This window comes from Pteropus alecto, unplaced genomic scaffold, assembly GCF_000325575.1.
Source record: "Pteropus alecto unplaced genomic scaffold, ASM32557v1 scaffold66, whole genome shotgun sequence".
In the NCBI taxonomy this organism is placed as follows: Eukaryota; Metazoa; Chordata; class Mammalia; order Chiroptera; family Pteropodidae; genus Pteropus; species Pteropus alecto.
The window spans coordinates 55638-70051 of NW_006438869.1; the positions used below are offsets into that span (position 1 = coordinate 55638).

Consider the following 14414-nt stretch of genomic DNA (forward strand, 5'->3'; position numbering starts at 1 on the left):
TAAGTATCCCATAATAAGTATCCCATTTTATTACCCGCTGTTCTGCTTGCATTTTCATTCCATTTTCTTTTTCATCGGTTTTTTTTTTTGTTTGTTTGTTTTTTGGTTTTTTTTATGGGAAGGGTGTTATAAGAAATGGCAGGTTTTCGTAGCCATTCTAAAAGTAGGTGTATAAAGGATGATATTTCTATGTAACTTGGATACAGTAACAATAGCATTATGGCTAGTTTGCCAAGGAAGGGAGTGAAGAAATTATGCAGAATTCATATACATAAATCCTACAGCATTTTACAATAAGCCGGCCAGCTAGCAGCATCTGAGATTAAGGTCTTTAGGTTTCAGTCGTTCCCACCGTTAAGCTTGCCATCTCCTCTACATTACTGACAAGAACTCAGGGACCCTCCTCCAGCCTCGTCTGCTCCCTTGGTACTTACATTCTTTGGGCGGTTAGGTGTGGGGAGGATGCGTGTCCGCTCACATCTTCTGGAATCCCTCACCCTCTCAGTGACTTCCTCCCAGTAGGTGTTTCCATGTATCCTTCCTTTCGATGTATCCAGTGACTGACTCTCTCCGTACGGGGCCTCCATGCACCGGGGCACCCATAGGGATGACTTACGGTTCATTCACGACATTGGTAACGGCTGTTGCTTCTCGCTCCGCGGAAGACGCTGCAGATCGCCAATGCACATGAAATACCTTGATAGCAGCGGCGACACTAATAAAGTTTACGTCGGCTTCATGCGTCTTAAGATCTTGAATTGTGGCCAAAGCACTAAATAGTGAAGAATCAATCAGCTCCTTGAAGATGAGTGATTGTCTGGTTACCAGGAATCTCATGAAGTCCGCCGAGGTGCAGGGAAGGATGTTCCCAAATTGCCAAGAGCTTCAGCCCATGACTCTGTTGAGACACTCAGCCTTCTCCGAGGGCACTCCCAGGGAAGAAAGCACCAGAGGATGAATTATTGTGGCTTCTCTTAGATATTTTCCGACAGGTGGGACCAACTGAGCCTGAGGCGCTCTGCTTAGGCACAGTGATGCCAGATGCATTTATCATCCCCATGAGCCTTTAAAATCCATGTGACTGCAAATACCGAGGGTAAAAAACAGGGCGTGCTAAGTAGCCTTGGTTCCACAGACAATATAAATTTACCCAGGAAAGAAATCCAAATTTGTTTCCTTTCGTAGTCTGGTCCTCTCTGCTGAACAACACGATTACCGAAAGAGACTGCGGGCAGTTTGTCTTTTCCTAAAGACACAAAGCTACTGAGGACACAATTCAAAGTTATCAATGCCCCTTGCATATTGTAGAAAGCTGGCAGAGACCTCATACCAATCTCTCATTTCTATTTTATCCATGTAGCCGTGCTGTGAGGAAGATAAAATAATTATTGGCTATATTTCACGGATCAGGCAGGAACGTCGTGTGGTTTTCTAAAGGGTTCAAAGTCTGGAAGTGACAGAGTCAGATTTAAGCCAAGATGTCTGGCTCTGCTCCTGCTTTTCCCACAGAAACATAAGCCTCCTTACCGGCGCTCACTGTCCACTGGCCCAGAGTGCCTCCGGGGATGGGGACTCATGTAAGTTCTACTGGACTAAGGGATAAACGTACTGACAATCCTAAATTTAATCAAATGATATCAATGCCTACTTTTATTGTATTACTATGTGTTGACTTGGCTATCTTTCTAACAAGTCATCGGTGGATTTTTCGCTTTTCTGGTATTTTAGATTAGCTAGTTGCTTTCCAACCCTCCCACCAAGAACAACTAGAAACATTGACAAAGTAAAAGGAAACCTCTATCTGAAGGCTCTGCAGCACGACCAAGACAGTAGAGCCCAAGATACCAGAAATAAAAGAATTATGAAGATGTAAACTCACCCAGAAGCACCATTTTTCCCTCGAGCCATTTGTGAATTAAAAAGCTGGTTCCCACTGGCTCAAGCCAATCATGTACATAAAGCCGAGAAGTGGAGAGGCTGAGTAGAGCTTCCAGAAGCCTCATTGTCGTAGAGAGGCCGAAAATGAAATTCAAATCCCAGAAAAGTAATCAATGCGGGCATTCAGCGGAAACCCTGCAGAGCTCTATCCTCTGAGTGACTCAAGAAGAGTCTAATCAGTCAATCCATAATCAAATTCAATGTGTGAGTGGCTTCTGAGTTGCTGGGCTCTAAATTTTTAATTCACAAATATTTAAGGGGAAATAGTGCTTAAAGATGAGTTATCAACTTATCAGAAGTAAAAATAGATCCTCTATAAGGATAACAAATCGTCTTTACAACTTTTAAAAAACATCTGTGGCATTAAATCAAAAATGACTTAACACACCAGGAGACAAGACCAAATGATAAAAAATAAAGAAAAAAAAAGACGTCTATGAGAAATCCAGATATTAATATTGTAGAATAAAAAGCAAGCGAAATAACAAATGTACGGGGGAAATTTAAATGAATATTGATTTTCTAAAACACTTGTGATGTTTTATGGCGTTTTAAATATCTGTAGTATTAAACTATATGGCAACGATAGCACAAAATATGGAAGGACAGGAAATGGAGATAAAGTGTTCTCAACGCCTCGAAGCTGTGAAAGTGGAAACCACAGATTCAGGTTGCAAACCCTTGAGCTGTGATTCTCAACCAGGACTGATTTTGCATCTAGAGACGTAAATCTCTGCAGACACGTGGGGTCATCAGAACCAGGGGTGGGGTTTGCTACTACTTGCTATTGGGTAGAGCCCAGGATGCCAGTAATTATTCTACATTGCAAATACCCCCCCTGCTCTATAGTATCCACTACAGATTGATTAGAGAAAAATAAAAAACTTTATAATAGTCATGTACTATCACCTGGTGAGTTTACACCCAGATGTATGTATACCCGACAGAAATGTGTACATAGGTGCACCAAGAGGCCTATATAAAAATGCTGCAGAAGCATCATTTATAATAGAAAATGGAAAGTCCTGGGAACAACCCAAATGGCACCAGCAGCGGAATGTCTACATCAAGTATGGTGTATCCATTTATGTAGTTGAAAACTCTGCAGCGACAAGAACAGCACAACACGGATGCATCTCATGACCACGCGAGCAGCGCAGCTCGGCAGAATATACACGTCGTGACTTTCTGATAAAATTGTCAAAAACGATCAAAGTTTAGCTGTGGCATGTGAGGCGAAGGCAGTGCTCTCCCACTCAGGGAAGGGAAAGCAGGCGGCGGGAGCGAGGGAGGGGCGGAGGGAGCGTCCGGCGCGCTGGCCATGCTCTATTTCTCCATCCGGGCGATGTTTCCATGGGTGTGTTTACTTTGTGACCGTTCATTCCATTGAACACCTGTGGTTTCTGCACATTTTGTACACGTGCTATACTCCCATAAGAAAGAAAGAAAAGGTGTCTTTAAACTAGTAAAGAGTGAAACTCGGTGACCCTGGGTTTTTACCTGGTGTGCCTTTGAGAAAGGCACTGGCATTTGCGTCAAGCTGGAGACACTGCTGAATCAAAGTATCTGCTTTTGCTAAACTCCTTCCGGCAAGTCTGCGTACGTTTCCCCAATGTTGGTATTTTTCGTTTTACCGCGGTGCCAGAGGGAAGAGGGAGGAGGCTGAACAGGAAGCATGAGACCTGTGTGGGTTTGCACGAGTGTCAGGTCGACCGGGAGCATCCTACGTGACGGCCAAGAGCTGTGTGTATAAAGCCGTTACGTTAGAATACATTCGGTGTGTGTGAAGTAAAATGTCTCAAAATTCAATTTATAAATCACAACAGTAGTGCTCCTATTTATAACAATATCAGCATTATCCACTTATAAATTTACTTCCCCTGGAACATTATTCAAAATGTAAGACTTGGTTGAAATTAATTTACGAATCGTTAGCAAATGTATTAAAAGATCAGATGTTGTCCACTGGGATTATTTCTAGTAAAATATAAAGCAGAGAGTATGTACAGGTTCTAGTAGTTCTCACTGGCATATTACCAGTAATATGTTTATAAAGTTAGCTTTTTCTCATTCTTATAAACATCGCACGCTCTGCTATTTTGTAATATGGAATAATGGGCGTTAAAAATGACCAAAAAGCTTTTCCTTCAAATCAGAAGTTAGTGTTGAATTATACTATTCTGTGTTTGTTCTTTTGTTCCTTTTGTGTGTGTGTGTGTGTGTGTGTGTGTGTGTGTGTGTGTGGTCTCTTATGTATTTGTCTTATGAGACCCTGGGCTTTAGGAGTCAGGGTGGAAATCACACACTACCAGATCTTTACAGAAACAGTAAATGGGAGAAGGTATAACCAGTAGACGCAGAAGCCACATCACATTCTGAGGGGAGTTTCTATCATTATTACAACTCCGTGCACTAAATAAATGGTTTATTTCACAGTAAAGATAGCAAATATGTAGAAGATGGCTTTAAAATAAACATTCTGTAATGGAATGAGAATTTATTCCCTTCCAATCTATTTGTGTCTCTAAATGATCACCAGTTCACTTTTCCATTCTCTGTAGATTATTTCAAATATTTTTTCCTTGTCCTAAAACTCCACCCCCATTTCTACAGAAGCTTCTTCCACCCACTTCTGAGAATCTAACTATCACGCTATCTATGTCAGCTTTTTATCATCAATTTGATGCAAAATTGCTTTCGTTTGTGTTCATCATTTCATTCTTCCCTCTTGTCATTTGGGAGAAGCCTTTTTGTCGTTTGTTTGCTTTTGTTTTTTGTTTTTTGTTTTTTTGTTTTGTTTTTTTTTGGCTCGTTTGTATTCATCATTTCATTCTTCTCTCTTGTCATTTGGGAGAAGTTTTTTTGTCGTTTGTTTGTTTTTGTTTTTTGTTTTTTTGTTTTTTTGTTTTGTTTTGTTTTTTGGCTGAAGCCCAGCTCCTCCCCAGGTCCCCTGCAGACTCGTCCGTGCCACCTCCTCAGTTCTCAGCAGCCCTGATCTAGCAAATACCTACTTTCCACTCAATACTCAACCTCACTTTCTTTGTCTCCTCATCAGCATTTTAAAATGCTCAAGATTCGACTGTCTTAACACGAATGTCCTTGGCCTTAGATATTCCTCCAGCTACCCACGTGCCTCTCATTTCCCTCCAAAGTCACCTCTGCTCCCCGACTCACTCAGACCTCTCATTTCTCCGGGCACTCAGTTCAAACTACAGTGCGTAAGGCCCTAGACACGCCCTGTCGCTGTGCCCATTACTGTCTCATGTAAACTCGATCCTCCCACCCAAACTCGACCCTTCAGCCCCAGCGGCACCCCGTTCCACCCAGCCCAGAACATCGAGCTAGGAGTGCCGTAGAAACGGGTGTAAACGTCATCTTTCTGTTTCAACACCGACTCCTCGTGGAATTTTGCTGTCTCAGAGATGGGATAAATACCGTGAATAGTTGGAGGCTTTAAAAATATTTTGCCAGTTATCTCTGAAACTGTGTCAGTTTATAATTCTACCAGAAGCGTTCAAAAGGGCTCGTTTTGACAACATTGCAATATTTTCATTCTCCTGTCCTGGCCAACTTGGTGAGTGAGAAATGATATTTTGCATTTTTGAATCCCAATAAGACTTGAATCTTTTCCCAAATAGCTATTACCTTTTGTGTATCTGGGAGTTTGCATTGTTATTCTTGCTCATTTCCTTATTATTATGTCAATTTCTTCTTGGTTTGTAAGTACTGCAAAGCCGATATGAATCTTTTGAATAAATTTTGATTACCAATGAAATATACCCAAAGTATACATTAGTTTAAGCCCACAGACATATATACAGAATGTAACCAAATAAAATCAGCTCAGGGTATGGTAGAAAATCACAAAATTGTCATTAATAAAATGTCAGCATCATCACAGACCCAGCCTTTACGCTGGGTAGAAGGTAATAGGGCCAGTGAACTATGGTCTTACTCGGGCTGGAGAAACTTTGAGTGTTTCACTCGTTCATTCTCAGACAGACAGCACGTGGCTTCCCAAAGAAGCTCAGTCATTGATTCCAGTCGATCTTCAAGGCAAGGAGATTGTGGCCTTTCCAGGAAACCGTGAGGGGCTTTTGATATCTACGGCTTGGGTGGACCTGTCACTTTGATGAGGGCCCCTCTGCTCCCCCTCTTGGGCTCGGTGGGGACAATGGTGGGTGGGGGGAGCAGAAATGAGCGGCACAGCTGTCTTGTCCGTCCCCAGAGTGCGCGAGAACCAAACATGTACTCTTTCTCTCAAATGATGTCATTTAAGTGCTGGACTAGAGGAGAGATTGTTTTTGCACGTGTCAGGCGGACTCGGTGGCATCTGGGTGCCCTCCCCAGCTCTCTTGGCACAGCAGCTGTCTCATCAGTCCCCAGCGTGCACGAGAACCAAACGTGTACTCTTTCTCTCAAATGCTGTCATCTAAGTGCTGGACTAGAGAAGAGATTGTTTTTGCATGTGTCAGGCAGACTCGGTGGCATCTGGGTGCCCTCCCCAGCTCTCTGGTGGCACCGGCCCTCCCAGCCTCCTGCTGCCAGCGCCCCCTCCCAGCCAAGTTGCACAGTCATCTGATGGCTTCCTCAACCTTGACCTTGGCGCTATCGCTGTCTACACGCTCTGAAGAACAAGAAGGGTAGATCTGGGACACCTCCATCAGTGTCTGGCAGTGGTCACCTGGAGCTACTAGTTCCTTTTCCAGACCGTTAGAGATAATAGTTCAGTGAATCCCGTCCTGACAGCTGGGTGTAAGCAGCTCAGCACCGGTTGAAAGGCTTCCGTCCCCAGATGGGTACGTCTGTCTCCCTTTTGCAGACCAAGTCCTCTGTCCCCGCCCTTGTCCTCCCCTAAGGAACCGGCAGACACCAGGCGCTCTGCACTGTCTCCTTTGTTTCTGTGCTGTCCTGGCTCCTCACTGGGATCCCCTCTCGACTTGGGCTGGGAAACCCCGTCTGTCCCTTCTCCCGTGTCCCAGACACTGTTTCTTCTCCAGCCCGAAAGTCACTGAGGGCCTGGCACTCCCAGTGTGTGTGCGGCCGGTGGCACAACACCCAGTCCTGCAGGATATACTGCATCTGGGCCCACCGGACCCCTGAGATAGGAGTTTGACAGTGTCCCATGGCCCGGTCACTGCTCCTTAAAGTCTGAGGAGCTGCTGCCTCTCCTCACGTGACTACATACAAGGTTCTCTGCGTGTTTTACTAATTAGTTGCCAAAAGGCAGCCCTCGACACCCCTTCCCTTTGTCCCTGGGCCCTCCAGGTATTGGCAGTGATCAGAGATCCCAGCTGGGCCCCACCCAGTCCCCTGGCCTCATGGCTGATGGATCTCAGGCTGCATCCCTGGCTCACCTGGAGCTCCAGCCCAAGGCTGGACCTGTCACCAGGTACCCAGATCCCCTCAGGTCCCACTTGGGGCTGGAGGCTCCACCTACTCACAGAGTCTGTGGCTGAGTCCCTGCTCAGCCACAAGTGTCCATGACCTTGGCCTGAATGAGACCCCAGCCTCCCCTATCTCCAGGTGAGATGTAAATGCAAACTTCACCTGGGTCTCTCCTGAGGCAAAGGCCCCACTCATGGGGTTTCTGAGACTCCTGGAGAGGAAGGGGTTTCCAGGACCGCCTGCCTCACTGGGCACTGCCCCTGTAAAGAGGAAGACAGCAGCCTCTAGAAGCAGAAATCACAGGAGCACCTGCTCCCTGACACTCCCTTTTCTGTCAGATAATGCAAATAAAAACCACAGCGCGCGTGACTGGGAAATCTAAGCTTATATTGGGCATTACGATCTGCCCACGATGGCTTGTTTTAGTGAGGCGAACGCCACCTGCAATTCCTGGGTTGCGGTGAATAAAGCGGGCTACCATTATTTGTTCCAAATCCTCCCAACGCTGGTTTGGGTTTGTGATTCCAAGGACAAAGGAGGGATCCAAAATGCCCCACTCCACGGTCCTGCATTCTGCCTGCTCAGCGCTCACTCACGCTTCTCCGATGAGAAGAGGCACCTGCTCATTCAAAGAAAAGGCCGATGGCAAAAGTCGCTCACGTCTGATTCAGATGTCTTCAGAATGGCTGAAAATCGCTGAACTTGTTCAAATAGAGAAGCCACTCTGATTAGTTCCTATGTGATTGTAGCACAAAGAACGCTGACAAAATATTCGGTTGATGAGTCAAGATATTAAACATTTATAACAGTTTATATTCATATAGATCAATTCGTATTGACTTCCCATGAAGTCTGATTGTCCAGATCACATAGAGGGAGAAATTTTGTCATCATGCAGTTACTGTCAAACATGTAATTGCTCAAGTGGATAATTCATGTAAAAATGGCCTCCATTTCATGCCTCGATTATCAATGTTCACGGATCCTGACAACTTTCCTTTAAGAGGACAAATAGAAAATCGTTCAGTCTAGCCACTTGACAATAGCGATAGCTATGCTAGTTCTTTCTAATTTGGGCACCACCAATGAAACATGTTAAAACTATTGTCTCAAAAGAAAATAAGACGAGTGTCTGGATTTGTGTGTGTGCGTGTGCGTGCATGTGTGTGCGTGCGCATGCGTGTGTGTGTGTGTGTGTGTGTGTGTGTGTGTGTGTGACATGAAAGGTTAAATGCCGTCAGGGTGAGTGCGAGGGAAGATCGGTAGACAGGGACACCTTATATCTCTCTAGTTCTGTTTCCTTCCTGTTTTATTTTCTAAGAAGTGACTGTGGTCACATTTGGTTGCTGTGTTTCATGATGATTATTAAGATGTCTAGAATTCCACTTTGCCTCAGATTATTTTGTACATTTTATAGTGTTTCCTTTAGCTGAGAGTAATATAAAATTGAATGAAGTGACTTAACCAAGTATATTTTCTCTAGGGGGAACAGAAGGATAGAGGTATACATGCTGGTTGGGAAGAGAACCTCCAAACTGAACCCGGGAACTGGGTTCCTCCAACCTTCCTGTTCTGTGATCCTAAGTGTATGACTTTTATCCTCATGTTCACAAAGCGGCTGCTGTGACTCTAAGCATCACATCTGTATTCCAGGCAGCAAAAGAAAAGAGGGTAGGACCAAAAAAATGTGTCAGATGAGCCTGACCCTTTTTATCAGAGAAAATAGTGGCTTTCTCAGAAGCCCCATCCCCAAATTCTAATTATTTATCAAATTTTAACTAAAAAAAAAAAAAGCTTAAAAAGTGAGATTTTTAGCTGCCCAAACAACATAGGGATTTTCTGAGAAATGGAAGAAGAGGGGTAGACTCATCACAGTGTCTTCTGCAGTTCCCTCTGTGGTTAGGACGTAGTTACACAGTCATTTCTGACGTAACAATCGACGCTGCACATGAGTTAAACATACGCAAGGTTCATAGTCTTTGCCGTGCCAGGAGGAGGGGCCCGCGATGCTGGGGACACCCCGGGCCCCGGCTGACGGGTGAGTGGACGCGCTCACGGGGCCATCAGGGCATCCCTGGGGAAAGGCGTCCATCTGCTCTCCACGGCTAACGCTGTGGTCACTGGATGTCATGGTGCCAGACTGGGCAGGAGGCGGAGGACAGGGAGTGACCAGGAGGGAAGGAACTGTGGTGACGGCTCGCTCCTGTGCATGGGGCCTCAGACGTGGTGTCACCGATTCCCTGATGCTGTGCTCGTCACAGAACGCTCGTTTTCCTGACATCCTGCCGTCAGAACAGTGTCTAGTTTCTCGCAGGGCACTGACGCCCTGGGGAGGCCAGAGGCCAGAAGGTGACCACTGCAAACACAAAGATGTCCCCACCATGCGCAGAGTCCCGAGGTGGACTCATCATTGAACCTGTAGCAAGTGCTATGTTGGGTTCTTTATCTGCAGCATCTCACTTAACCCTTGTAAAAAGCCTGTGAGGTGGGGATTATTAACCCATTTTGCATCAATAAAATGTATGAATGCGCGCGTGTGTGTGTGCACGCGTGTGTGTACACCCACTAAGAAATGTGTGTGTGAGCGCGCGCGTGTGTGTACACCCACCAAGAAAGCAGGGGAAGGGACAGATGAAGAGATGAGGAGGCAGAGTACCCACTGACAGCATTAGGACCGCTCCATCCCGCCATGCCTGTAGCTGGTTTCTGCTCAGGGAGCCGCTGAATTCTCGTTTACATTAAGCCAGTTCGAACTGGGCTCTATGTGCAGAAGCATCTTTTCAACGACATTAGACAAGCATCTCTCCTTCCCCAGCTGCCAAAAGGACCAGCAGCCGTACACGTCTCCCTCTGAGGGTTCCTGCTTTCAGTGTCCCTGGTACACGGAAGCCACCCCAGGTGTGGGGGACAAAGAACAGGTCAAGTGCAGCCACCACAAACAATAAAACGTGCATAAGTTCATCAACAACAACAGCCTATAGGCCTCAGGGAGCTGTTCCCGCAGGGGTCTGCAGGGTTAGTTTTGAAGTCACGATTTAGAAAAATGGATATGTACGGTTTTTGGATTGAAGATAAATTTGCTCACTTTCTCTTCATTGTAGCTTGTCGTTTTGGTGTTTGTTTGTTAGGTTGGTTTTTTAAATCGAGGTAAGACAAGTTAGAATTCTTAGAAGAATAGATCATGTTAAATAGTTTTGCATCAGGGAAACAGACTGAATTTCCCTCAGTGGTGATGCACGTAACCTCTCCTCCATGTGGCAATGCTGGTACGATGGGGTCAGGTGACATCTACAGTCTGTCCCCAGTAGCATGGAGATGACATCCTGACAGAAGCACTTTCCCTCCCGTTCAGCTCACGGCGCAGCCTCTCCTTTTCCGTCCCGCTGTGAAAACGAACTCAGCTTTCTCTCTATGTCCTTCCTCTCAGTCACTTCAAAATACAACCAATTTGTTCTCTCTTTAAAATATCCATTTGAAAACCTTTATAATTTCTGGAACTCATTGGCCATGTTTCCTGATGAAAAGAGAATCACCTGATGACGTGATCTACGCAGTCCGTATCCTAAACGCAAATCGTCAGTCTTATTCTTCAGAAAGTAATTTAGGAGCATAAATTGAGGACAAGAGAAATTCACACATCTAGAGACAGATATTGAATTCTTTTCAATATCCTTGACTAATCTTCCGAAGTCATTTTCCTTGTGTCCCAGAACTTTGAATCCGATGAACGAAATTAGATTCCTTCTCTCACCTGTGTTTATAAGGAAAGCTTATATCCCTTCTAACCATCTCACGTGTATCACCAGGTCCCAAAGCTTCTCTTTCTGGCCAGGACATTGTCCCTGGACGGGCCTCCCTCTGCCGCCACTTAGCATCTCTCAAATCAAAAGTAACAGCAGTTGACAGACCACATTGTTTCCGCTTCTACCTGGTTCTGTGTCAGACTGTAAAGAACCATTGAACTAAATTACTGTTGAAAATCACTGACATAAGTAGACACTATTTGAACCAATCATTAAAATCACATTTGTGATTTGTTTTGTTTCCTTTTGTTTCCTTTGGGCTTTGGGAGGTATTTTCTAGGTTTGTGTGTTAGATTAAATGGTAACCAATTTGTTCTTTGATCTTCTTTCCCATGGTGGCGGGGGGCGCATATGGCTAGTCAGGGGTCAGAGGTCTGGTCATACAGACGGGTTTTGAGTTGAGAGCTCACTTAGATAAAGGCGAAGTCCACCATATTCAGAGTGGAAAGTGCCGCACTTTGGGGACATCATCTGGAATGTCTGTGTAGGGGTTTCATTTGCATATGACATCCGAGGAAGCTCGGCGAGCCTGGCAACAACTGTGGCTATAATAGTACATTCGTGGGCTCCCCAGCAATTATCTTTAGAAAAGTATAGAGGACCCATGAAATTGCTAAAGCATAGAAAAATACACTTTTTTTTTTTTTCATGAAAGAAAAAAACGGCTGAGAGAAAAATCTTTAAAAAAATCTAGGCATAGACAGTCAAATTCAACACAAAAATACTGGACTGAATTGGCACAGTCATAAGGGAGTTGGCCCAGAAATTCACAGAGCTTGTGAGGAATTTATTTAAGAGGCTCAAACCAATTTGCTCCAGCCTATGGGGAGCAGCCTGAAAGGTCAGGGGAAGGAACGGAGAGGAGCTGGCAGCATCCCAGGGGAGAGAGAGGGACGGGGAGAAGTCAGTGGGGCGTGTCCCTGAGTCGAGTGTGACTCTGATGGCTGAGTGTGATCAGGTTGTTAACTCAGGTCAGGGAACACACCTCAGAGAAGTTTCCCTGGCCTTCTGATATTCAGGAAAGATTGATTCCGACTCTTTCCAACAGCTGTGGAAGTCTGCGGACAGACGTCCCCAGACTTCAGCCACATCTGCGTGTCCCGGTTGTTGCTGTCACATCTCTATAAATCCGATTGTCTTTTGTCTGTTTTAAGATGATCCTCATATCACTGCCCCGGGAGCATCGCAGACCGTAGAAACGACCCCCTTCTGTTTGATTCGCCTCTTCTGAACCGAGTGCTAAATTAGGACAGGAGACTGATGCTGGAGAGCCTGAGGGCTCACCTTGCCCACTGCGTGACACGGAACCTTCAGTGACCCGTGTCTCCTTTCAGCTACCTCTGCCTCTTCTCATCTGTAAGAAGTGAAACAAAACTAGACTTTGAAGAAAAACAAAATGGTCCCTATTTAACCTCCGCGGTAAGTAGGCCCGCTTCCGGAGATTACTCCCTTCGTTTATGCCATGTCTATCAATCATTCATTCATGCGGCAGCTGACCCATCGAAGGAAGTTTGCGACGATACCTTACATTCCAGGGAATATTCTCTGTTCGAGTCATTCGAACATCTTTTATTTGCCAACCTCCTGCTGTTTCGTTCATTGCTGAGAACAAGGAAAACAATTGAACAGAACGGGTTATTACTTTTGACTTATTTCTTTGGGTAAAATTCATTATGATCTAGTTGAAACTCATGTTCTAAAAAATAAAAACTAAGCATTTTAAATATTGATTCTAATGTAAGACTCCTGTTGCTTTTCATAATTGTTTGTCTTCCCTTTGTTGAAACTTGAATCCTGACATTTGGCCTTCACTAATTATGTTATAACTATTGAATCGAATTCAACCAAATTGTAAATATAATGCAGGCACTAAAATCATGTGATATCCTATTTGTTCCAAAGTGAGCGAATCTGTCAGTACAAGTGTATTTGTGTGTGTATGGGTTTGGGTATTTTATTATATCTATGTTATCAAAAAATAAAAAATAACAATTTTTAATGTGTGTGAATATCATAAATATCATAAATACCATTTATGATATTCTAGGCTCTGATTACTTCTCATTGGTATGCTGCAGAGAAGCTCATATCTAAACTTGCACTGTCATGCTATTGAATATTCAATATCCAACATTCAAAACCTAAAAATGGTCTGGCCAGTATTTAAAGGCATTGATTATACTGCTCTTCAATTTCTTTAGCAAAAGAGTTTTAATAATAAAGTACTACTGAATCTTCTACTTTTTAAATCTGTGCATGTATTTATACAACAAAAGGAGGAAAAAAACTTCCTTACAGATTTAGTCAACGCCTGAGGCTGTGTTTTGGTTTCGTTTTTGTATTTTGTTTGTTTGTTTGTTTGGTTTTTTTTAGGTGAGGCAATCCTTGGTTAACCTCACTGATTGCAAGGAACTTGTCAGCTTACGATCCTTTTGATCCTTTTATTGTTTTTATTTTTTAAGCTTACAGCACCTGGTCTTCCTAGGTGGTCTCCCATCCAAGTACTAACCAGGCCCGACCCTGCTTAGCTTCCAAGATCAGACGGGATCGGGCTTGTTCAGGGTGGCGTGGCCATAGACGAGGCTATGTTTTATGTTCCCTTCAAAAGTCATTCTTCCCCCTGCCCCAACATTCCAGAAGTGAATTGTCATTTTAAATAAGATTCGATTTCTCATCAAAAGAGCAGAATGTGGCCAAAGAACTCTACCCTTCACTGAACAATATAGAAAAAATAGAAATACACTCAAACACACGTGTATATACACTCAAAAATAAGGTAAAATATATGTGGCTCTATCTACAGAGTGGAGGCAAATATCTAGGCCTAGGGAACACTAGAATTAGAAGCAGCAGAGGCTCAGATTTGATTTGCCTCATGGAAACAGCAACTCAACACAGCTCATTGTTTGCAAGGAACCGTAAATTGACTCCCTTTGTGAAGTGAGGCCTAAATCTACGTTATTTTCTCAAGTAGAGGCTGAAGATGCTCTTGGAACCGAACTGCCATGTTGCAAGGAAGCCAAGGTGAGCCACACAGGGAGCCTGTGGGAGATGCTCACCTGCCGCGAGTTCCAGCCCCCAGTGGCAAGCCAGCATCCACCAGCGAGACGTGAGTGAATCCATCTTCAATGACACTAGCCTTTGGGTCTTCCATCTGGGGACCGGATTCTGTGGAGCAGAGGTCAGCTGTCTTTGCCGTTCCCACTTGAATTCTATACCCACAGACTCTCTAATAAATGTTTGCTTTTCACTGCTGAGTTTTGGGGCCTTTGTTACATAGCTTTC

General features: G+C 44.4%; 1 non-coding gene across 1 annotated transcript; it reads right to left on the minus strand.

Annotated features, from left to right (window-relative positions):
* Nucleotides 1-13589: 13589 nt before the first annotated feature.
* Nucleotides 13590-13708, minus strand: LOC112483000. Its single transcript, XR_003047466.1, has one exon. It is a non-coding gene; the product is annotated as a 5S ribosomal RNA (ribosomal RNA).
* Between the last annotated feature and the right edge of the window lie 706 nt (nt 13709-14414).